This window comes from Apteryx mantelli, chromosome 12 (genome assembly GCF_036417845.1).
Source record: "Apteryx mantelli isolate bAptMan1 chromosome 12, bAptMan1.hap1, whole genome shotgun sequence".
Taxonomy (NCBI): Eukaryota; Metazoa; Chordata; class Aves; order Apterygiformes; family Apterygidae; genus Apteryx; species Apteryx mantelli.
In genome coordinates, this window is record NC_089989.1 from 10,220,365 (window position 1) to 10,246,145 (window position 25,781).

A 25,781-nucleotide genomic window follows, 5' to 3' on the forward strand; every position below is an offset into this window, starting at 1 on the left:
CAAAGAGAATCAGAGCATATTAATAGACCTTTAACCCAAAGGCAGGAGTGCCGCAGCAGAGCCGTATCTGGATGGGATCAGACTACTCTATTTCCCCAGGCATGCTTTGTTCCGGGCGCAGACACACAATAGCATGTCGTTTATGTACGAGTGGCTTCCAAACTCATAGCATGAGGAGAAAACCACTGGATGGGGGGAGGACACAACACTCCCTTGTTCTTCTCAGGGGCTACCCAAGGCAAAAAACCTTCTGCTAGCAGCAGGGCCAGCCAGCAGGGAGAAGAGGAAACCACCCGGGCAGTTGAAGTCAGCCATCACCGCTGTCAGTCAGAAGGTGGCACACGACTGTTGAGCAGATCTAATGCTGGAAGATGAGCCAGATCTCCATGGGGAACCAACCGCTGGCCCAGACACAAAGAATCCACCCAAGTCAGGCGGCAGTCTGCATCTGCAGCCCTATCTTCTACCCCCCTGATTTCACTTGTCAGAGGCATCTTATTATATTAGCATGTAAAACCGTAAATCCATGAAAATAATACCAAGCTTCTAGTGTGGCATCATTGGTTATTGATGAGATCCAGGAATCCAGCTTCCATGCAAAAGAACTATAAGCCCAACAATGAGACCAGAAGGAAGACAAAATATGAAAGAAAATAAGTTTTGTTTTTTTTAAGAAAAGATACCGCACTATTCTGTTATCTAATGAGCAGAGAGGAAATAGATGAGTGCAACTGGAAGGCACATGTTGTTTCACTCGCACTATTCCATAATGGCTGTAAAACAAAACTGCATGTTACCATCTATTTTTTGAACAAATGTGTATTTTCCTTTTGTTTACAGTAAAAAGGACTTGTGTATCTTTTCCTTTTAAAAAATGAAAGCTAAAAATTAATTTTTACATAACATCTGGCTATCTTTTCTTCCTTGAGATGGGATATGGTTCTCTAAGAGGAGAACGAAGATACCAAATTAATTAACAACTGCTTTTGGTGCTATGTGGTGCACTGAAGACTGATTTTTTTTTTTCTTATGTATTTCAAGGCAAGAGACCATTTCTACTTTACCTGGCTAGAGCCACAGTATGGTTATATGTAGCACAGGGATATTGGCCAGCCTGAATATTTCACTTTTACTGGGCAGAATTTTTAAGCAAATAGCTATTCTTAGACAAAACATATCATTGAAAGGGACACAGAGATCACTAGACCCAGCCTACCTACCAGCCAGGAGGCAGGCCGACCAGTCTGCGCCAACTATATTTTGCTCCAGCGTGACTTCACTGCTTCCCGTCCGTACTCCACAGGTCTGTAAAATCGCCCAATGTATAGAAGTTTTCTCTAATGCTCAGACTGTTCTTAAGTGCGCCCTGCTTCCTATCCAGTTATACCTGTTACCTGCCACGAAACAATCCCTACCTTTTTTGTGTCTGTTCCTCTCCGGCACTTGCAAACAGCAGCCTTGTGTTTCTCACTATATAATTTCCCCACGTATCTGGATCAGTCTCTGCCGTATCTCGGTTACCTTAGATGCCTGTCCTGAATCCCACTCAGTTGCCATTGATGCTCCCGTAGTCCCGCTGCCCAGCCTGAAGCAGCGCGCAGCAGGAGGTGAGACCAGCCCGAAGCAGGCAGCAGCGTTTGCATTCCTCCTGCGGGCGAAGGGCCCGACTAAGTAACCCAAATCCCTCATCTCACTTCAGTGCCAGCCCTCTCACACGGCAAATTCGTCTTTAAATGCCTGTTCCACACTGGCTGTGGCCTGTTCCTTATCTCCTTGATTTCTAATGAAAGGTTTTCACCTCCCTTTGACTTACCTGATCATTTCCCACAGATATCCAGTTCCTCTGTATTTTATGGGAATTGGTAAGGAAATACAAGACAATACCTATTACACTGCTGACCATTCATCATATTCTTTCTTCTGTTTTGTTAGTACCTTAGTATCTTTCTTCAAAAACATATATTTCTGTTGTACTAAAAAAAAAAAAAAAACAGAAATAATTTGTATAGCCACTAAAATGACCAGCTTTATAAAATTTCTCTTTAAAAAGGGGAAGTTACCTGTCTTTGCTGCCAAACACAGATTCCAGCCTTAACAGCTTTGAAATCCAGATTCAAATGCAAATATCCACTGCCTTCAGCCCATGTAGATTTTGCAGGTAACACAAAGTTAGAACAATCTATTCCGACTGAAACTCTGATTTGGTTCGACTCTCCTTGCAGTCTTTCAAGAGTACAGACAAAAGCGCTGGACGAGGCTCACCAAGCACCTAGTCCCCCCCGCCTAAAAGCAGGGCCAAATTCCCTACGTCATTCCCTGCATGAATGTCGGGTCATTAGCTTGCCTATTTCAATAACCTGACATGAAAACCAGGTATGACTGTTTTCCTCTTTAAGCAGGGAGAAGAAAGAGAAGCATTGATATAAGATCCAATCTACAATATAATTTTTAATCTATTAAAATAATCAAATATAAACATATGTTCTCACCACTCATTTGTAACTACGAACATCTTAAGCAGAATGAAAGAGAAAAAGAGCTACTGCAGAGAAAGGACAGCACCACGTAAATCCAGGTGAAAGGATGAGAGAAGGGGAAAAAAAAAAAAAAAAAACCATCCACAGGACTTAGCTGTACGATAGAAACTGTCAGCCAAGGTCACTCTTAAGAAAGAGAGCAGCCAAAAAGAGGCTTTAAATCTCAGTGGGCATTAGCTGAAAGACATACAGTGATGTTCTGTAGCAATTCTAAATAGGACATTCACAAAAGATTTAAAAGTATATGTCTACCCTATCATAAAATACAACATTTTTACTGGATGCTCTCTGCACAGATTATTCTGGCATAAGGAGAATCAAGAGCTTGTTTTGGAAAAGGAATGGCAAATTACAGTATAACAGAAATAACATATATACACCGTGTAAATATATCAGCCACAAAAAATGGCATTCCTCCATTGTACAGAGAAAGATCTGAGAAAGATCAGAAACATGACCACTGGAAGAAAAATACAGGAGCAAACTAAACCCCCAGCATCAGAGCTGACAGACTGAAGAAGCGGCTGCAGAATGCAATCATCACCATTTATCTGCAGCTCAGCCCAACCCGCAGAAAACCAGAACACCTGTCCCAGGGGAAGGCACTGGCTGGACATACATATGTATAAGAAAGCTGACACATAACAGGCTCATTAATCCTAAAATTAACCAGAAAGAATAAAGAAGAGTTTGGGGAGAAAAATTTCAAAAGCAGACAGTTCCTTATGTTCTGCTTTAAGGAAAGCACCAATTTTAGCAAGCATTTCTGAAAGGAAAAAACAAATTTCATTCCTCCCTCAAAAATGTATATGGTACAGACACTACTCTTTTTCTGTTTCACAGCAGCAACATTTGGAAAACTACTTAACCTTTCTATTTTTATCTGGGTGCATTCAAATTACCAATAATGTACAACATGCTGTAACAAAACCACTGATGTAGGGTATAATTTTCCCTCAAGCACATTATCCTAGCTGGTGGCTCAGAAAAATAAGCTGATAAAACAGCAGCAGACATCAACTGTCGGATAAAAAGTGATCACAGCTATGTAGAACATTGCTGCCCAACCTTAAAATCATACAATTAGCCAAAAAACGTAAGCAGTACGACAGGCCATACTAACAACCACACATTATCTATGGGGTCATGCTGAAAATCATCCTACAAACACATTTTTAAATAGATCATCAGATTATCACCTTACAATTTAGCTATTAACACATAGGTTTATTTTAAAGCCATCATCATGCCTGGTACTTTTCGTAAATAGCTTCTTCCTTGTCAAGTTTAGTTGGGATCTCATTCTAATCATGATGAGTTTTTAATTTTCTGTTCTATTAATAGCAACTTAAAAATAAAATGTTCTCTTTTGAAACCGTAATACTTCTTTAGGGGCTGCAAGGGGGAAGAGAGATATGAATCTTCCCACTCTGCATCTCTTAAACTACATTCACTATCTACACATACGGCAAAATTAAGAGAACGAGTAAGAAATGAGAATTTTCGCTAAGAATAGCTGAAGTATAACTCCACACTAGTATTTATCATGGCTATAAAGCAGTAATAGGGAGATACCAAAATACAGGAAATAGTGTAAGAATTTCCATGTAGTTTCCAAATTATCTCAACAACCCTCTGGCAGGTCATCAATGGATAATAGATTAATTAATGACATAATTAGCTGAAGGATACAGACTCCTATCCAGCAAAGCCCTTCAGCAGATACTCATATTTCAGCACAAGTGGGGTCCTCATCAAGCTCCCTGGCAAAAGAGGGAAGATGGGAAGTTAGAGATTAATATATTGGGACTCTGTGTCTGGCATGTGGGTTGTACCGCTCTAGCTGCTTTTTCCTGTTGTCTCCTTTGAGTAAGGGAAGAAGGAGGAGTTACAAAACCATTCGCAAGAAAAAGTTCTAATACTAAACATTAATACCATTAATCCCAGGTACTCACTAGTATCATCAAACTGCTGTGCTGCTTCCACTTGAAAGGAAGGAAATCTGTAATATCTAGTCCTAAGCTATCATCAAAACAGGAGAGCCCTAATATCTGCAGAAAAGCAACAAGTCAGTAACTTTTAGCTATATATATATACACACACACACACACATATATATATATATATATCTTGATGTCCACTTAGACCAGGGCAAGAACTGCATGTAAAAGTATGTGCATTTGGACATTTCTGTATCTATCCAATACGCCTAGCTTCAGAATTTGCAAACCACCTAGTTTTGGTGTGCAAACCAAAGCACTGGGTTGCTCTGAGATCTTCTTTCTGTAACTGTCTAAACGCTTGTGACCTTTCAGGATATAGGCCCTGCCACAGCTATTCGAGCCTATCTTTATCTAAAGACTGGAACACTGAAATGTGTTTTAATGCGGGATAAACTGACACCATCTGGATGCCTCAGCTGCTACAGAGCAATCGGAGTGTGCTGATTTTCACCCTGTCGCTTGCAGAGCAGAGCACATAGACCCGTGCTCCTCAAGGAGCCCCAGCTCAGCTTGCTTTCTCACTGAAATCAAATGTGCCCATGTACAAATCTACTGGTAGCAAATTACTTTGTTTTGGTAACAGCTCCCTCCTCATCTCTTACAGACCCTGATGGGGATAAGCAGAGACATTTCAGTCGAAAAGGTGCATTTGTAGGAGGCTGACAGAGGGCATTCCCAGCAAAATCTTCCATTTTGGCATCTGACCACCATTTACCTGCGACTGTACAGTGGCTGCCAACATTTTGGATGGTGTACCAAGACACAGAAATCTCTTCATGCTTGTGGGGAGTGGGAGGTAATGCACAGATGAAAATAAGTAATTTGTCACTTTTGTATGGTGTTGGCAATAGGACTATTTGCATTTCATTATACACATTTTAAATTGTAAAAATATGTTGAGCACTGGATAACTGTATTGTTATTTAGCTTAAATATATAATTTGATGACCCTGTCTATTTTCTGCAAGATGCACAACGAGCCTATTTGGGGAGGTAAACCAACAGAAAACCACTCTTCATTTTTCTTCTCTTTTTTTGGCAATTTAGCTTCCAGTGCAGCACATGCTCACAAATGAGACAGCACACAGCTCAAACGGAGCAGCAGGTCTCTTACCGCAGCTCCGCACGGCACTGACATGTTCCATACTGCCCAGGCGTTAGACAAGCGGGCCAGGTGAAGTCTGCTCAGGCACCAAAGCGCACCTTTGGCTGCGGCTACCAGCCGTGTCAGCTCAGCGCAAGTCCATGATGCCACCGAAAGGGCCGCTCGTGCTACCAGCCTCTCCTTTCCGCAGCAGCCCCAGGACCACCATCCGCCAGCTCAACCTACTACGGTGCTGTGCAAATGCCAGCAGCGAACCGAAGCGGCCAGCGCTGCAGCGAGAGCAGACTCCCCCTTCATTTGCCCGCCGAGGTCTGAGCCAGATCAGGCTGACCGTAACACTACGAGTCCAGTCTCTTCAGGTGAAACTGTTCAACTTTGTAAAAAACAAACAAAAACCATCAAGTATTTAATGGCCAGCAAAAGAAAGCGTGAAAATAATTCTACAGGCTAATAATCAGAGCACTCTCCAGACAGATGAGAGACTTTCGCTCAATTATCTCATCAAACAAAACCAAAAGGGGACCGAATCCAAACCTCCTCACTGATTTTTTCACAACAGAAGTCTATTGGTGCTAACGTTTTGTGAAAAACCGCAGAATCTGAAATTTTGTTTGCAAACTTCATGAATATTTGTGAATAGACCAAAAATGTTTTGGGGGTTAGGTTGGGGGCGGGGAGGATAATTACTTCCACCAAATTAATTCAGCCAATATGCACCAGTTATTACTTTATATTTAAACAAATATTCTGTTTAAATGAGTTTCAGCACTGTTAATTATGCATTCACCAGACATGACACCTTCCATTTCAGAGTCCAAGCAGATCTGAAAGTTAAAGGAATAAAATCAACAACCGTTCTTGCAAAAAAGAACTGCTCTGGAGTTACTGAGACCTTAAGAAATTTAGCAAGGCGTATGTTTTTTCTTTATCTTTCTTCTTCTAAGAGTTTCTGCAAAAAATTATGTTCTGTTGGTTTTACCTCTAAAAAAGTAAGCCAACACAGATTGTTCTGGATTTTGACTACACAGCGATTATTTGAAAATGAAATCAAACCATGTGCTCTATTTCCTACCAGCAAATTAATAAATGCCAAAACGGGGACCTTTGGAACAAGTCCTTTGAGACATTTGGAAGAAATATCCCCCCAAAATGTCAAAATAAATTGATTACTCCCATTTTTTAAGCTACATCTAGTACCACAGTACATTGCTTTATTGATATGAGGACTCTTAACTCTTCTAGGGATAAATATTGCTACAGCAAAATCAGTCAGCTCCTACAATATTTTGATTCCCACTTCAAAAATATTTTGGATAAGTGTCTGAATTCTTCAAGTCACAACTAAAACTCTGAAATTCAACCATTACTAATGCTCATTAGTGATTTACTAGAAAGCTAAATCTCTTAATCTGACACCAAATCCACAAAACACTTGTCAGGGAAAGGCTTCCAGAAGAAACGTGTTACAGCATCGTTGGTGTGCGTACGCTTACAAATGAACTGATAAAATCAAGTCTCTCCCTCTGCAGGTAGAAATGGTAACAAAGAATTACCCATTTTTTGTCACGAGGGATCATCCTACGAAGGCGCTTGATAGTGCTGAACGTGCCCACGACACAGCTAAAACCAGCAGCACTACTAATCGTGCCTGCAGCAGGCTGTGTACAACGTATGACATAATTTAACGCATGCAGGTCTTAAACACGGGGCCTTGCTTGACTGAGCGTGGCTGGACGCACAACCCGCGCACTGGGCTAATAGCTGAATCCTGCACGCGGGCAAACCCTGTCACCCAGCGGGCCCAGGGCTTTTAGGCTAATCAAGGCCTTAGAAGAAGCAAATTCGCAGATGTGAATTTTGTCAGTTATGCTTAGCGGACGCAGCAGGAATAGTCCACATATTTTAGAGGCTGAAAATTACCAAGCTTCTAATAATTTAAGTAATCTCTGTTTTGTAAATCAGAAATCATACAGGGATAATACTCCCCAGCACAATCTCTAGAATAACAAAATTGCTACTGTTTCTTTGCCAGGCTTTACAATCCTCGTATGTTTGAATTCAGCCCTCCAAAATGAAAAGCTTATCTCCAAAAACTAACCTGAACTGGTCCGCGTTACCGCGAACACAGCGCCCGTCTCTGGCGCGCATGCACCCAGTCCCCGCGCCATCACAAAACGCACATCCAGGCCGCTCTAGCTTGAGCTGAGCAACTCACCCAGGCTGTGATCAGCAGGACGTCACCTCTTCCTACAGCCTAGTTAGAGCTGCTCTTGCTCTCTGGGTAAAGCGATGGAAAGTTTTTACAGGTGAACATCTTAAATAAACATAGCTTTATTCATGTTTTGTATGTCCGTTGCTTTGCCCTCTGTGCAAGCGAACAGCAAATACTTCCTTAGATGTATTCCTTGAGAAGATGATCTTTATCTTGTTTTGTGTAACTTCTTGGAGGACCAAAACTTACCAAGTTTAGCACAAGCATTTTCAAAAAGAGCTATGTTCCCATTTTCAAAAACAATTTCTAGCACTTGGGAGTCTACATCTGTGGAAAGACGATGAAGATAGCAGACCAGTACACAATGCCATGCTGCGTGTGCACGGCAGAGCTTGTCCTGCCCAGGATAGAGCGATTTGCCATTAACCTACTAATGCTCTAGCACTTGAGAGCCTAGTTCTACCTGAAAATCAGGTTTGGGTTAGGCAGTTCATTCACTTTTGAAAACTTTTCCACTCACTCTCCATCAGACCCGAAGTTACTCTTCTTCCATTCTTTCTCCTCCTCATCTTTTCATATATTATTTAAGTTTATAAAATATGCAGTTCAGGAATGTTCTGGGCACAGAAAAGGTTGAAGACTATTCTGATCCAAACACCAGTTATCTAGGAATCTAGATTCAAATTTCCGCTTTGCTGCAGCTTCTCCTGTACTCCCGAGCAAATTCCTTCTCAAGCAGTCTCTGTATGAATTGTGAGACCAGTCTCTATATTCTCTTTTCCTTTAGAGTTTAAGATAGGGAATGTGTCTCACTGTAGATCTGTATGATGCCCAGCATACTGTAACAACAAACTCAATTGACCTTCAAGAAATTTTGGAATACAAATAATAACAATGTAGATGTATGATGTAAACTTATTTAACAATTTTTAGAAGTTACAATTCCCCACTGCCTTCCTACAATTGCCAAAAGCATGTACATCTTATTTTAACAGACTGAAAAATACTCTTGTAGCATTCTGGATGCTTGTGCTCTTCATTTATATCACGGTCAAAAGGCAATAACACAAGAAAATCCGCGTGTATGTTCCTGTTTAACTGTTTCACTGGTTGACCTGGTCTGACACTTGAGAGCATACAAGAACAACTTGTTTGCTGAATCCGTTTACCCCACCATCATTCAAGATGTAGCATGATGCTTAAAGAGCCAGCAGTCACAGCAATATAACTGAGGATGCAGTTCAGAGTAGACAGGAAGTCATGCCAGCATTGCAAAATGCTTATTCGCACATGATTAAAATATCCTCCCGGTTACACTGGCATGAAGAAGCACCCAAGCCAGAGCTGCACAGAAGCCAGAGGACCAAAAGACAAGAGCTCTTGCTTTTCAGAGCAGCTCACCAGTTTAAAAGGAAGAAGCACAAATCAAGCAAAGATAAGTTGCCATTGTAATTGCATAAGCAATGCTGGTGGGTTTGTCATTGTTTTTGACAGATCTTTTTCCCCTGAGTCACATTATAACCAGAGCTATATTTCTACCGCATAAGAGAATTCCTGCATCAGAATGAAAGCCCAGCACACAGATGCAGCAAATCACTTAACCAGCCTTCTTTCTTTGACTCCAATGATATATGACTTCCCACATGGCAGAGGGGCATGGAACAGATTAGAAAGTCTCTGTCCAAACACAACATACAAAAAGCAAATAAGGAGCAAATCACTGACTAAGCAGTGCTAGAGTCCTCAGCACCATAGGACTGACTGTAGCAAAACAAAGATTTCTTTGTCCTGACATCGCTATTTGTGATACAGGAACAAACCGATACGCACGTTACAGAGGCATCCCCCGTGGAGATCTGAGTATCGTTATTGCACACAAGTAGACAGAAATGCTGTGCTGCAGCTACGACTGTGCTGTGCCTGCATCTCGCCAGCTGAGAGCCACGAACGCGGTGTTGAAACGTGGTACAGTGATTTGAGTGACACTTGACCTGGAAGCAAACCATCAGACTGGCACTAAAGCACACAGGACTCAGGAGGGGAATTACACACAGAAACTATTTCTCTGTCTATGTAAAGCTGATCTTTGCCTTTACTCCAGCCTACATTTTGATTTCCCATAAGTGATCAGTGGCGGTCTAATTCTACCCCTATCTACATCAGTAGGAGCTTTACCATCAAAAACGAATTTAAGTCAATTAGTTCATTTTGATACATTCCACTTTAAGAGAGCAGGACCTCTGCTTCCCCGTCAGAGGACTAGGATATGTATTTTTACAACAAGTCCCACAGAGAGATGACATGGTTATGTCCTACATTAACATTTTGGTTTAGAGCAACGCTGCAGTTTTGAAGCAACTTCTACAACCGTCCCTCTTTCCTGTATGCTAGCGCGGTTTGCAGAGCAGCCCCTGGTGCTCATGAACTAGATTTCTTTTGGAGGAAATAAAAGTGGAAGCTCCGCTGCAGGCTCTCACCAAAGGCACTCTGAACACACAAGGACCTGAAAGAATCACAGGCCTTCCGAAAGCTTCCAGTCACGTGTCGCGAGCACTTTCAGTCTAAAGGATCAGACCAAATCAATCCAAAGTAAAATTCCCCAACTGCATAGATGTAGGGCCTCAGCACTGGTTGCTTCAGTCTATTGATCTGCTTCTAATATATCAAATTACTTGCTGATGGAGACAGAGCCTTTGTTTCAAACTCTAGTTCTACCTCTTATTATCTGTAAAATCTTTTTATTTCCCATGCCATCCTAAATAATTCACTCAACATTACTGAGGTCCACGACCTTCTGTGTCTTATCCCCAGATTCTTATTTAAACGACATAGATTTTCTTTCTGGAATATGTCCTCAGAGTTGCATCTTCTTCTTGTGGGAGAATTGGCCATTTTCTTTTCTTTTTGCTGGACCCAGACTGCCAATTCCATAATCGATAGGATTAGGGCAAAACCAAAATCAGTCTATGCAGTCAGCAGGCTCTCTTATTGTTTAAAATTCTCTCTCAGAATTAACCTTCCACTAAAGAAAATATAACAAAATCTTAGCCAAGAGATTATCTGCTTAGCACTGCATCAACCAGCAACTTTGCATCAAGAAAACTTCCACTTGCACACAGGTGATCAGTAACATCTATCTTTGCTTGTGCATTAGGCATAAGAGCTATACTCAAACTTATGTACCTGGGAATCCAGTGCCGAATAAAATATTGAGCCGCAAAAAAGGAGAGCTACAGAAATAGCCTTTTAAATAAGGATCAAAATTTCAAAATCAAACTGCATATAAAACAAGAACAGCAGTATTTTAGGCCTTTCACCTTTTACAGAAGGAAGGACCATTACGTAAGGTACATCTGGAAACACTGCAACAGTAATGGAAGGAGTTGTACTTAGAGACTTGCTTAAAAATACCTCATCAGGGAAAGAGCAACTTCAACACAGCAAACTACAGATATTTAACAGGAGGATTAGTCAACAACTGCTGTTAGTGCAGTTCAAATATTTCAGGCTTCAGCCTCCTAAAGTTGCCCTTAACAATTATATCCTGAAGTCTTGGGAATCTCCTGTTTGAAGGAATATCCCACCAGGCTGGCAAGCCACATCTGTAAACAAAGATTCATTTCAATTCCCCCTTTTTACACTGTAAGATTATGGCAGAAGTCTCTTGCCAGGAACGTCTGGCTTTAGAGCCCATGCTGCAATAGCCAGGGATGGCTGATCCCCTGCATGCCCACACCACCGCCTGCTCCTACTCACTGAGGCATCCCAAGACGAATATGAGAATCTGTAAGGCCATGGAATTACACTGAGACTTCCTCAAGCAATTTTCCTCTGAGCAGTGTCATAGTCACCCACCATTTCTTATCCCTGCAACCTTAATCAGCCCACCTTGCATTTTAGAAGTGCCATCTTCATGTTAGCTCAGCATACGTTTCATCATAGCTCATTTTCTTCCTTTGTTGCAGTTTTTCCTCAGATATACACTGATTACTGGATGTATTGTTTACTATTTTATTTTATTATTCATTATACTCATTAACCCTACTGCAGTATAATTCACCTAATCAAAGGTGCCAATTCTGGGAAGGTTGCTTTAAAAACAAAAACATTAATTAAGAAATACTGTAATAACACTGCCAGAAACAGTGTCAGCTTCAAAGCTACTACACATAAGAGGTACACAGATTTAAGCAGTCAAGATTCAGTAAACATTTTTCCTTATTACCCTAACTTTAATATAATTTACCTAAGTAAATGAAAAGCTCATATAGAAATTTGAGGCAGGTCACTTATCACTGTTGCAAGCAACCCCATAAGTTTTCTAAAATGGAAGAAGTTGGGGAATATTCTTCTAACGCTCTTGGAATCCCACACGTGTGACAAGGCTTTGCTGATGCCGCTCGTCTCCTGCTTCGGCAGCTTCCACTCTCATCTATATGAATTCCACTTGTTCACGTCATTTAAATAAACAACAAAGAATCACAAACCTGTCACTGTCATATAAAAATATAAAAATATCAAATAGGATGGCAAGTCTGTCACACTAAAAAAAGTACTATCTCATAATAACTGTTAAGCCAGAACTGCCATTTCAAATCAGCGTCCCAAGACTGACACAGAGTCCATCTACTTCACAGCACAGCATCGCAGAGGTCCCGCCCAATGACAAGAGTTGTACGTGACTCAGGAAAATGAAGACTCCGACTTTCATGCATTCCTACTTTGAAAATTAATTCAAATTAAACTTTCTTTCTTTTTTTTTTTTTGCTATGTCATAGAGTCATAGAATAATTTAGGTTGGAAGGAATCTTTGGAGAGCATCCACTCCAACAACCTGGTCAGATCATGGCCAACTTTGAACTTGGATCCGGTTGCTCAGGGTCATGTCCAGTTGAACTCTGAATATCTCCAAGGATGGAGATTCCCTCCCTTCCCTGGGTCCCTGTTCCAGGGCTGAGCCACCCTCATGGTGACAAAGATCTTTATATTTAACCAAAATTTCACTAGCTACAGCTTGCATCCACTGTCTCATATCCTTTTGCTGTGTACCTCTTAGAAGAGTTGGGCTCTGTCTTCTTTTATAATCCTACACAGGGTGTTTGAAGAGAGCAATCAAACTAAACCCCCCTTAGCCTTCTCTTCTCCAGACTGAACAAGCCTGGCTTACTTGGCCTCCTTGTAGGTCATGTGCTCCCTGTCGTGGTGGCAGCCCTCCACTGGACCTGCTCCAGTTTGTCAGTGTCTGTCTTGTATTCAGGAGGCCAAGACTGGACAAAACTCTCCAGATGCAATTTCACAAGTTTCAAACAGAGAGCATTAAAACAGAGCGGAGAGCAGGTTTTGGCTCAAGCCTCATGGAGACAGCCTCTAAGTTCTACCTGCCAGATCAAATTGCTTTCCCATCACTTATACAATGCCATCAGTTATACAATGCCACAGAGTAAATAAAGAGTAAGGAGAGAACTTGCCAAAAGTCAGTGGGAACAAAACTTAATTTTCAGAAACAAGGATGAATGTTCAGAATTGGCACTGGGGGAAAGAGAAAAAAAACAACCTTTTGCTTTTAACGAAGCATACTCATTTGATCAGAAAACTATCACTGTTACAAACCTAAAGTGCATTTTCAGAAACACAGCTGAACCTTGAGGTGAAATGTTACAAATCAGGATTAACTACATTTCTTACATATAGAATTAGCCACATAAGAGAGCTTCTTCAGAAACTGCTTTCCTTTAGGCCATAAAATGTTGGAACTAAGGGACTTAACTCCCATCAGGGAAAGAGTTTGATTCATTTATGAATCTCCATTCGCAACACTCTCAAGACAGGTTTGGTAAAAATCATTATTTTTGAATGTCAGAAAAAAAAAAAAAAAACTATACCATGCCTTTAACAGGTTACATAATTCCTAAAAATACTCAGAGCAGCAGTGCTGATTTCTGCTGTAACTGAAGTTTTACAGTGTTCAAGAGAACAAAATACCTAAAACTGAACATGTAGGATCAGGGTCAAAGTATGACACTATCAGATTATTGGTCACATTCACCTATACTCTTGCTTCATAGTTACAATTTGAAAAATAAGGCTTTGGAAAAGCCATGTGCAGACAAACGAAAGCAAAACAGTGCAGCATGCAGAGATACTGGGGGCATTAACCCAATTAAATTTGCAAAGACTGAAGTTTATCCAAGTGGGTAGGAATCATGTAAAGTAGAGGAAAAACAAAACACCAAGCTAATACTAACAAATGGAGACCTTTTGCATGACTGCAGTTTCTCTCATGTTTAACAAAAATACAATAAGCACACACCTAGAAAAAACAACACAGAGGTACATAGCAAAGGTAAGAAGTAAGGCGCCTCTTAGCATAGGAAAGAATGTTAATTTAGATCTTAAATGTCTTCCAGCATTATCTCACATTCAGCGACTGCACAGCATCCCAGAGATGTAGTTTGTGCAAAAGGGAAGACAAGGACTGCTGTGAAGGACACAAGTGCTGCTGCGGTCAAGGCAAAGAAGGAGAAAAAATCCTATAGGAGAAGAAAAGTCATGAACGTGTCTAGAGGGAGGAGGAGAATCCCTTAAACCTCTCAGAGTAACTAGGACCCACTGTGAGAAGATGAGGAAAGACTGATACAGGCCTTCACCCTGGGATTCAGATGAGAGTGTATCTACTGACGCTGCATTGCAGCACGGCTTTCCCACATGGACTTACGTTACAAACACTCACTTCTGCTGCTCACATACCTATATATTGCCAAAACTTGCCAGGCACAGAGTAGTTTGGCCATGTTGTCCAAATATGATCATTTATAGCTTGCCTGGACATAAATTTTCAAAAATACAAAACCAGCAAACAGGAAAAAGGCATTTGTTACACGTAATACGGATGTCTACGTTCATGGTGATTCAGGAACCCTTGCAGCATTTTTTAATTTACAACCTATGCTAATGTAAAATTCATATTAGATTAAATGATTCGGCATTGAAGTTCAGTGCAGTATTATTTTAAAGCTAAAGCCGATTTAAGACACTTAAAGTTGCCCGAAGTTTCAGAAATAGTATGACAGAATAGCTTTCTAAGGCACTCTGAAACAAATTATCTGTTACAACGCCTATGGATTTTGCAACACTTACAAATCCCATTTGCAGCGATGAGAACTGTAGGACTTAATCCACATGATGCATTATCATTGAAATGTTCCCTGTTTAATTAATAAAGAAAATGCAAACACTCTTTTCAGTTGATTTTTACAACATTAAATAGCTTACAAATTGTTCCACAGATGCTTTTACTGTTGCACATAGGCTCCAACGCTGCAAATTCATTCCTTCACCTCTGCTGAAATCTTGGCCCTTAATTATCAGCAACTGTTAAGAACTGGCATTTCCCTTGACACTAACAGCATACCTTCCCCACAAAAGGCTATCATTATTCTTCGGCAGTTTCATATCTTCACTTAAGAAATTAGGCAATGACAGGACGCTCATGTTCTATTTTGTGGTTCTGCAGTTTTCTTAACCTCAAGAAAATTTTGCATTATTATTCTAATTACAAGAAGTGGGAGTACACGAAATGTTTCCAGCAAAGAAAGAAAAGAGATGGCAGATGCATGAAGTTTTTAGCAGCAAAATGACACAAGGTGAAGTAATGAAATACAAGCACTGTCACTTACCCAGGTGCGAGTCAGCTGCTGTAAATAAAAAACTGCATTATTTTAAGCTCATTCTGATGTTCATAAGTTGACAGTCTGTATTTATACTATTAAAGCCACAGTAGCTATAATTGTTTATTTTAAAAAACAGTTGTCACTCTCCTACAATGACAAACAATGTATGTATTTGTGATGTATTTTAAAGCCCCATACTCAATAAAAGAGTTTTCCCAAGCGTCCTGACACAGTTGCACATGAAAAATGCATGCAGGGTTTCCTGTTTAGCTTACACATTAAACTACAAGACCAAATGCAATGATTGTGCCTTTAAATACCCTACAAAGCTCTTGACAAGAGAACTTGGAGGGTGAGTTGCCCACACAGGCAACTGTGGGTCCCAACAGGGATAAATCTCCAGCTCCCTTAAAGACCACAGAGCAATCACTCCCCAGCATTTTGGGGGGAGTGAGGGAGTTTTAACACAATTCAGAATGTTACTTCCTGTTTTTTACCTTTATTAAGGACTTTATGCTAAAAAAGAAAAAAGAAACTAGAAATTTTTATTAAAATAAAACATAAACGTAAAAACGCACACCTGATGCAAACAGGCAGGGCCGGGATGCCCCAGTGACCTGCTCCACAGAGGAAAGCTTTGGCTCCATATACCCAACCAGTGAAGTCCTAGCACGCATTGGAAATAAAGAGTAAATTCATGCTGTGATCTTTTCTTTCTTGTAGAAAATTGAGACTTCTCTTTGCTGCACAGCGGCAACCTCTCACGTAATCCCAGGACTTCATTATTTTAACCTACACCTAAGCTCCACCTCTGAGCTTGAGCGTGGAGCCAACAGGGCAGGATCAAAGCAACCCGAACGCCTCGTGAGCCGCTTCTCCCTTTCGGCAGCTGTCGGAAAGGGGCGAGCGGGGGCCGGTGCTCGCGTGGAGCGGGGGCTGCAGCCTCCGTGGGACCTCGCCGCCTGCCCCGCTCCCGCGGCTAGCACCCAGGAACGGCGGAGAAAGGAGTAACTGGACCCGATGAGAAACACGTTTTTACGCCCTTTGCACCGAGGAGCGGATCCAGATCGCCCCAGCTGCCCAGCCACCTCCACGCCGGCGACTTCGCCGAAACTAGAGCGCGGCCCCGTTTTCGGCGCGGCCTCCACGATTCCCGGGTTGTCGCTTTTAGCAAGGACATGCCTTGAAAATTAGGGCACCCGATAACCCTAAAGCAGGAGGGTAATTAGTCGCATCCCCGCAACCTCTTCTCCTAACGAAGCCGGGATAAAAGGAAGCTCTTGCTGGAACGCCCTCGGATGCATCATTACACAACACCGCTTACATAACCGAGCTGCCGCCACTTGGGGTATTTTCAGGCACAATTCAGTGTCACAGGCTTGCCCACATACCAGCGTTTTAAAAGGAGACTGCTTCTCTCACGGGAGATGGAAAAGCTTTGCTCCTAAATACATTTCCACCTAGGCTGATGAATGGCACATTGCCTGCCAATATTTCAGAAGTAACTTGAATTCAGGAAGTTAAAAAAAAAAAAAAAAAGAATTTTTTGAGCATTTTTGAGAATCCCATTACCGCTAGCTCCCTTCAGAGAAGTCATAAATTTCATAGAAGCATTTGCAAATCCAAACATATCAGTCTAGCTAAATATTCTGTAGCATTTGCATTTCAGCTAAAACCAGATGGTGAATCAATTCAAAATTCAGGTGTAATCAGAATGTGACCACATAAAACATGGCAACTTGCAGAATTTTGCTGTATCTTATCAAGTATAATCCTGCAACCTATTTTACTCTATCCCTGCTTCCAGTAAGGTGCAGCAATAGTGACCCATTCCATGTTCTCCTAAAATATTTAGTCCTGTTTTACTTATTTAACAGGTTTAGTTAGTTCAGAAACAAACATTATAACCTCCAACATAAATAAGTGAATATTGTGCTTTATCTGTATCCTTACCAAGATAAATAACAAAATTCACAGCTACTATATGAGCCTGAAAATAAGTAAAGATTGTAACAGCAGTCCATGTGAAATTCTAACAAGACAAAACCTGGTACTGATTGCATTTTTAAAAGATTATATTTCAGCAGAAAGTATGTAAATTTTCAATATAAAAATCTATGCAAAATACAATCGTTATTTCATAAAATTTATTGGTAAGCTGCTTTTTTCCTTCCAAATGTTTTCTTTAGATGTCATGTAATATTAAACATTTACTGTTATCTATGAAATCCAGTGAAAAAAATGTGCATTTATAATAAGCAAAATGTATGCTATATGACAACAATTATTAATGATATTATAATCAGTTGTTCAAGATTTCAAGTACACCATCATCACTAGGTAATAAATCCTGCAAAATAGTAACAGTTCAGTTTTTCTTGTACATGGTTACATGACAGTGAATCTTTTTACTATCCTAACTTCTAGAATTAAACTGTAGGGGACATTTTCAGCGCAATTATCTTTTGCCTTCTGGCCGCTCTCTCTGTTACAAGCCCCCATAGCTGCCCCCGGCTCACAGTAACTCAAGTTACTACCCTTACACACACCGCCTGCGGACCCCCCAGGAACACAAAATATTGTTTAGACAGCATAAATCACGGTGGCGAACAGCAAAGCTCAGCAATAAAGTTACCTCCGAGGCACCGGCCTCCCGCGCCCAAAACTCTCCGGCGCCTGGGACCGTGTCGCTGAACCGAGCGATCAGTTATGCAGGCGAGAGGCAGCTGCCCATGACAGCAGGGACGCGCAAATGCCATAGCGTGATGCACGCGCCGCGCACCGCCCGCCGGGCCGCGGGAGGCACCGCGGAGAGGACACACCTTTCCCTCCGGTGCGGAGCACCTTCTCTCCACCCCCGGGGACTTCGCGCTCCCTCCCGCTCCTCTCCTCTGCTCTGGGCATGCACGCACACCCGCACACTGTCGCCTCTGCTCTGGGTGTGCACACACACCCGCACACCATCACCTCTGCTCTGGGTGTGCACACACACCCGCACACCGTCGCCTCTGCTCTGCTCTGGGTGTGCACGCACACCCGCACACCATCACCTCTGCTCTGGGTGTGCACGCACACCCGCACACCGTCACCTCTGCTCTGGGCGTGCACACACACCCGCACACCGTCGCCTCTGCTCTGCTCTGGGCATGCACGCACACCCGTACACCATCACCTCTGCTTTGCTCTGGGCATGCACGCACACCTGCACACCATCACCTCTGCTCTGGGTGTGCACGCACACCCACACACCGTCACCTCTGCTCTGGGCGTTCACACACACCTGCACACCATCACCTCTGCTCTGCTCTGGGCATGCACGCACACCCGCACACCATCACCTCTGCTCTGGGTGCACACGCACACCCGCACACCGTTGCCTCTGCTTTGCTCTGGGTGCACACGCACACCCGCACACCGTCGCCTCCACTCTGGGCATGCACGCACACCCGCACACCATCACCTCTGCTCTGGGCGTGCACGCACACCCACACATCGTCACCTCTGCTCTGGGCGTGCACGCACACACGCACACCGTCACCTCTGCTCTGGGTGTGCACACACACCTGCACACCGTCACCTCTGCTCTGGGTGTGCACGCACACCTGCACACCATCACCTCTGCTCTGGGCGTGCACGCACACCCGCACACCATCACCTCTGCTCTGGGCGTGCACGCACACCCGCACACCATCACCTCTGCTTTGCTCTGGGCGTGCACACACACCTGCACACCATCACCTCTGCTCTGGGCGTGCACACACACCCGCACACCATCACCTCTGCTCTGGGTGTGCACGCACACCCGCACACCGTCACCTCCACTCTGGGCGTGCACGCACACCTACACACCGTCACCTCTGCTCTGGGCATGCACACACACCCGCACACCGTCACCTCTGCTCTGGGTGCACACACACACCCACACACCATTGCCTCTGCTTTGCTCTGGGTGCACACGCACACCTGCACACCGTCGCCTCCACTCTGGGCGTGCACACACACCCGCACACTGTTGCCTCCACTCTGGGCGTGCACGCACACCTGCACACCTTCACTTCTGCTCCGCTCTGGGCATGCACGCACACCTGCACACCTTCACTTCTGCTCTGGGCATGCACACACACCCGCATACCAACGCCCCCGCTCTGGGCGTGCACGCACACCCACACACCGTCACCTCTGCTCTGGGCATGCACACACACCCGCACACCATTGCCTCTGCTCTGGGCGTTCACGCACACCCGCACACTGTTGCCTCTGCTCTGGGCGTGCACGTACACCTACACACCGTCACCTCTGCTCTGGGCGTGCATGCACACCGCACACCGTCGCATCTGCTCTGGGCATGCACGCACACCCGCACACTGTTGTGAGGAACAAGGGCAGGGCAAGAACTGCCTTCTCGAATGCAACACACGCACAGCAGAGGGCAACATCAAACGCGTGGGAAAGCACACCGGAGTCAGCTGGTCCATTTTGTTCACGAACATTGAAAAACAAAAAGATGTTTCTACAGTTGCCCATGTAGGTGATTTACACTGTCCACTGCAGAATGCACCAGTCTGGGAGAGAGGACAGCACGGAGTAGGGAGCACTAGACTCATTTGCTTTGCCAGTTCCCCTGTTCCTAATTTTTTCATGTACTGTGGCTATTTGGGGGGAAGCCTGAGCTTTGTGCACAGCCCAGGCTACTGAGCCACAGGGCTGCGGTCAGAAGTACTTCAGCCAGAAAGAACGACTTTTTAACACCACTGTTAGAGTTTATTCTCCTGAGAAGACAGGAAGGCGTCAGAGGTCCACCCGCCCCAGCCGCCTCCGTTGCTTTTTAGGTATTTGGTATGCAATGGATGGAGCACTAGCAGCAAAGATGAAGTCTTCCCACCACGGCCAGAACAACGTGCAAGTCACCTGTTACAGAAACATGCTGGTGGGGGACTAAGTCTGTGCATGCAGAAGGTGACACTGAGTCCCCCCCTGCGTCACTCCCAATACCTTAGCCACAAAAACAGTAGAAAAGAGGGGAGGCAGCTAAACCTTCGCTCCTGTTCCTCAGCTTTTCTTCAGAGCTTTGGGCAACATGTATAAGTCCCGCTCTTCGCTTGTGTTAAGCCTGCCTAAAACTGAACTGCATCATTTTTTTCTATGATGACTACAAATATATTGAACTACTATTCTCAACTTAAAGCTCGGAGGAAAGAAGGGAAAAGGGAAAGAAATTCCTTCGTAGTTCCAAGTTTAAAATACGTCCACACAAAAATCATTGAGCCAAGTAGTACTAATACACATTAAAAATATAACAATATTTTTACAGAAGAGAAAATATACGTATATGTATGCATATGTATACACACACACACACACACACACAGTTTGTAAGTCTGACCATCCATCTGTTCTGCACATCCAGCATTTACTTCTCGCTTGCCCTCGCACTGGGAAGCAACAGCATTACTGGACACCAACAACTTGAAGAGTGCATCCGCACGAACCCAAAGCGAGTTCAGCTCCAGAAAGTGATCAGACAACACTGTTTTAATATTAAAAAACTAAGCTTTCAAAAACCATTAATTTCTCACTGATAAACATTCAGCCCCATCATCACAAATAAGGCAGAACTGTGATTAGAAAAAAGGATTATAAAATATCAAAAAGAAAAAAGCTTTTAGTGTAGCTTTTTTTTAATTATCCTCAAATTATCCTAGTAAAAGTTATTATGTTTTAATGGATGCATGCTATATTTATCACTGTCACAATATGAAAGAGTGATGAAATGAACTGCTGAATCCCTTAAATGACGGTTCTTTGTATCCGTACAGCTTAACATTTTCTCTATAGGCCTAATAAATACTTGCAATAATGTCTAGAAGAATTATATTGTTGTATATAAAAATAAGCATTGTGATCAAAAGAACAAATTCCCATGAGTTAATGGGCTCTTGAATGATCAGAATTTAAAGTAATAATTCACATGTATAGACCTCCTTAACACACACAGTTGAGTTCAAGAACAGTCCAAGATTCTTAGTTTTGTGAGTGTAAAGAAAGATTCCTAATTAATATTAAGTTTCTTCCAACTATTAAAATAAATTGTTAAAATCCAAAACAAAATTACAACACCAAAAACATGTAGGAACAAAATATGGCACTATATAAGCTATTAAAAAAACTACATTTGAGATACGTAAATGACTCAAAACAAAAACATACCTTAACAAGAAAGCAATGTATGCAACATCTATACAGTATTTCCCTTAAGTACTAAAAAGATTTTCTTGTTAGCAAAAGGACTCTTGTTTCTCAGGTGAAAGTGATAAACATGATAAAGATTTATTTTTTAGAAGTCATTCTAAGTACATATTGAAGAAATAATGTGCTTTTGTTCATATTTCACATCAGTTAAAAAAACACTTGAGCAAGAAAGCACTGAAATTGTATTAAGGTGCTCTGCTTTTCATATTCTTTGCTTGTAAATCCAGAATGATATAGCAAGTCTGCCTTCTGAATGCCAAAATTGAAATACATATTTTTAAGTGCATCTTTTACTGGGTCCTGCAAGCATCCTACACCGATTTGCCTAAGCATGGAAAATATAGGTGTTCCCTGAAACACACTTGTGAGTCTGCCTCGTAGCTACTTAACACTTCGACCCAAATCCTAGAATTGCACGATGCTCCGTTAATCAGAGCAGGCTGCTCAGCAAGGCGCTGCCATTAGCCCCCAAGCAGCCCCCTTCGCCCCGTGACAGGCAGCCAAGCCCTCACGGTTCGTTTCTTGCTTGTTTCGCTGAAAAGGAAAGCAACTCCTCCTTGGATTTATCAAGGAGTTGCACACACGGGGCAGCCTGCTACGGGAGCAGACAAAAAGCAGCCAATAAACGCGTTACGCGACCGCTCCAGGCCCAAAGGGCCGTGCGACCCGCGGGAGCCCACGGCGCCCTGCGCGGCGCCGGCCGAGCCGCAGCGGGGCCCCGAGCCGCGACCCGCGAGGAGCTGCAGCAGGGACGGCAGAAGCGCGCACCAGCAGTCGCTCCCGGACGCGGGCCAAGGTAAACGTCGCTTCGCAGCAACCGCTGCCGGCAGGCTGATGTTCATCCAGGGAAACGCTTTGGCACGCGGCTTCCGGTTTCGAGAGCACGCCCGCTTACTGGCTGCCGCTCTGAGCTGGGACCAGCAGCCCAAACTTAAGAATAACTTGCTAACAACGAAGAGCGTCCACCTTTACGATACTTCACGTCCTGAATAACTCAAAAATTGCTTTATCCACACACAAGCAGAGATAAATGTCAGTCATGGGTGGGGGGCTTATTTATTATTACTAAATTCCATTCAAAAAGGCAAAAAACTACCATGGGAGGTGAGGGGGAGGAGGAAGCGTAGGGGGGATGGTGTAAAAAAAACCTTCAAGAAACAGAGTGACAGAACTGTGGTTCGCAGCACGAGTAATGTGCTTTCAAGATCATTCCAAAATATTACCCTTGGAAAGCCATTTTGGCCCTATGCCAATACTTGCATGAAGCCTGGAGTAACTGAACGTAATCTTCACATAATATTGCGCTAATCATCTTTGCAAGCCAGATACACACAAGTTTTCTTGCATATATGTTCAAGTCATTGGCCTAGAGACCTCGGCAACAGATGGAAAATCCTTGGCCGAGTGTGCAGCAGCTCGTAGCAGCCCGGCAGCAACAGTGCCAATATAGCTAAAAGGAGAAGTGGTATAGGCAGGATAAGATACTGCAAGTCTATACACTATGCCAAATGATTACTCTTGAAGCCTATAATAGGGAAGAGGAGAGTATAATTTCAAAGCAGGAATAAAGACCAGTTTTTGTCACCTGGGGGAATGCCACAAGCACTGTGGCAAGTTCCCCAAGCCGTAAAATACTTTTGTCTTGAGCTTTTCTCCACAGGACATCAGAAGGACATTTTCAGCAATATTTTAAGAACTACAACCTCATTCTAAAAAACATGCAGAAGAGCTCAGGATCACACCCCGAAGGAAACTGGGAATCGTGCATTCGGGAAAGGATAATACAAGATGGAAGACAACTTTACTTGTATTTCCAGAAATTTAACATCGTGTATTCAACCTCAAAAATAAAACATTTCATTTAAAAGAACATTTAAAATAATCATTTTTAAAGAAAAAAATGTCTACCAAAAGCCTGAAATAAAAAAAAAAACACATTTTGATGAAAGCACTATGTTTCTACGCCTCCGCTAGTTTCAGCTTCCATTTCTTGTCTTCCGATCAGTTTTGCTCACACCAATTCTCTGCAAGCAAAGAACTGAAAAAGAAGAACCATGAAATTATGAGAAGAGTGATGAGGGAGGCCCCCTTGCAAAGACCACCTCCGAGCCAGCTTTTAATGAAGGTGTCCACTGTCCCTCAGTATTTCGCAGACATCTCTCTGAAACGATGCTCTACAAAATCTGCACGTATAAAGGAAATTCAACCTCAGCTACAGAACTGTAAAAACAAGCTCAACTCCAAAGGTCTTTTGTGCTACTGCAGCAGTATTTAAGACATACTGCTGCAGCACATTTCTGACATACAGATAGCAACCAAGCAGTAATATTTTATGAAGGTGTCAAGTTACTGCCCCCAAAGGTAGCTAATAACTGCAAGACAGCCAATACGTCTCGTCTCCAGATTTTAACTACAGTTGCAAATACCTAACTTTATTATGTAGCATTGACTATCAATATAATACAAACTAATGCACAAACACGTGGAGAACGTTAAGAAATCTACACCTTTATGGAGGATGACTGTGTCCCCACCCCGAGCAGCGCCACGCGGCGTTACGCGCTGAGCAGCCCTCGCGGTGCAGGCTTCCCCCAGCCGCAGCAGCCTCTCCGCTGGCGTCTGCAAGCCCCCGAGCAGCCCAGGCAGCGGTTCTCTCCTCTTCTCCTCGCACCAGCTAGAAGCTGACCCAATATATACGTTTTACGGGAAAATGGGGCAGGGGGGACATGTATCAGTCTGAACTGACCAAGGGGAAGGCCCCCAGAATATGACCCAGCAATATCTTCAAAACATTTTATTAACCACTTGCTACTAGCAATCCTCAAGGCAGAATAATATAAAGGAAGCAAATGGACACAAACTGAATTCGTTTGATAGCCTCTGTAATCTGCATGCATTTCTCCTTACCCATAAGAGTGTCTGATGCTCATAATAGCTTGGTTAGTATTAAATCAAACGCTCTCTCATGCAACTTTATTAGCCTAAATTCATCTGAATGTGTCTGTCAGAACAGACAATCAGAATAGATTTTCTGCTTGAGGGGAAAGAAAGTTTCAAAAGTAAATCTGTTTTCTACATTTGCTACTTTTTAAGGCTCTGTAAATGAATTTTTTTTCAGAAGATCCACACAGTCTTTTTTAAAGTAATTTATTCCCCTTTTAAGTAGGTAGAATAGTGGAACCCTAAGCTGCAAAACCTCTTTCAAGCTTTTTAAAATATCACTTAATTATATGCTATGTTAGATCTCCAAAACCAAGAGCACAGGATTTAAATATTGCATTTGGGCGCTTCTGCATTCGGACTGTTCTTACAGTCTGCATTCATTCTCCACCATGCTTCTCCCCTAATTATGACAAGGAAAATATACAAACTATAATAAGAATGTCCCAAATGTTTGACCAAAACATGAACATGGCTTTAAAAATATGCTCCTCTGGCTTCAGAAGAACTACTAATCCCAGATAGCAACTGTTCTCCAAAAAGAGTTAAGTAGTGAGTTCCTATAATTTACATGTTAAGATTGTTGTAATCTGATCCCAAATACAGAATCAGCGCTACAAATACATACCCATATACTCATATACCAGAAAATTCAAAGTGAGATTTTTATAATCCAAACATAAGCAGGGCTCACCTAGATTGAGCATGAAAGAACCAGAGTGTATATATTTAAAAAAAAAGATAGAAAATCCATATATACAAACCCCTGAGAAGGCTGAAGAGCAGCAGGCAGCTCGCAGCTTGTCCAGCCTAGCGCTGTGAGAGTTTCTAGAGCTGTGTGAGCCACTGGAAGCGTCCGGATTCCTCCAAAGCTTGTAGAGGCTGCAGAAGACATTCAGCGTACAGAGCCTATAAGCCCTATAATGCTGACTTGCAAGCAAATATCGCTTGAGGAACTTATACAGAATCTACTCACCCAACATCATGCACTCAGTTCAGCCACGTGAACACAGAAAAGCAACTTTTCAGTTTTTGTTGTCATCTCTTATTTTTGCTATAAATTGC

At 42.7% G+C, this 25,781-nt stretch overlaps 1 protein-coding gene across 10 annotated transcripts in view; it reads right to left on the bottom strand.

The window, feature by feature from the left end:
• The window catches only part of ATP2B2 (ATPase plasma membrane Ca2+ transporting 2), a 276,349-nt gene that overhangs the window by 192,961 nt on the left and 57,607 nt on the right, over window positions 1-25,781 (bottom strand). The gene's annotated exons all lie outside the window — the stretch shown is intronic.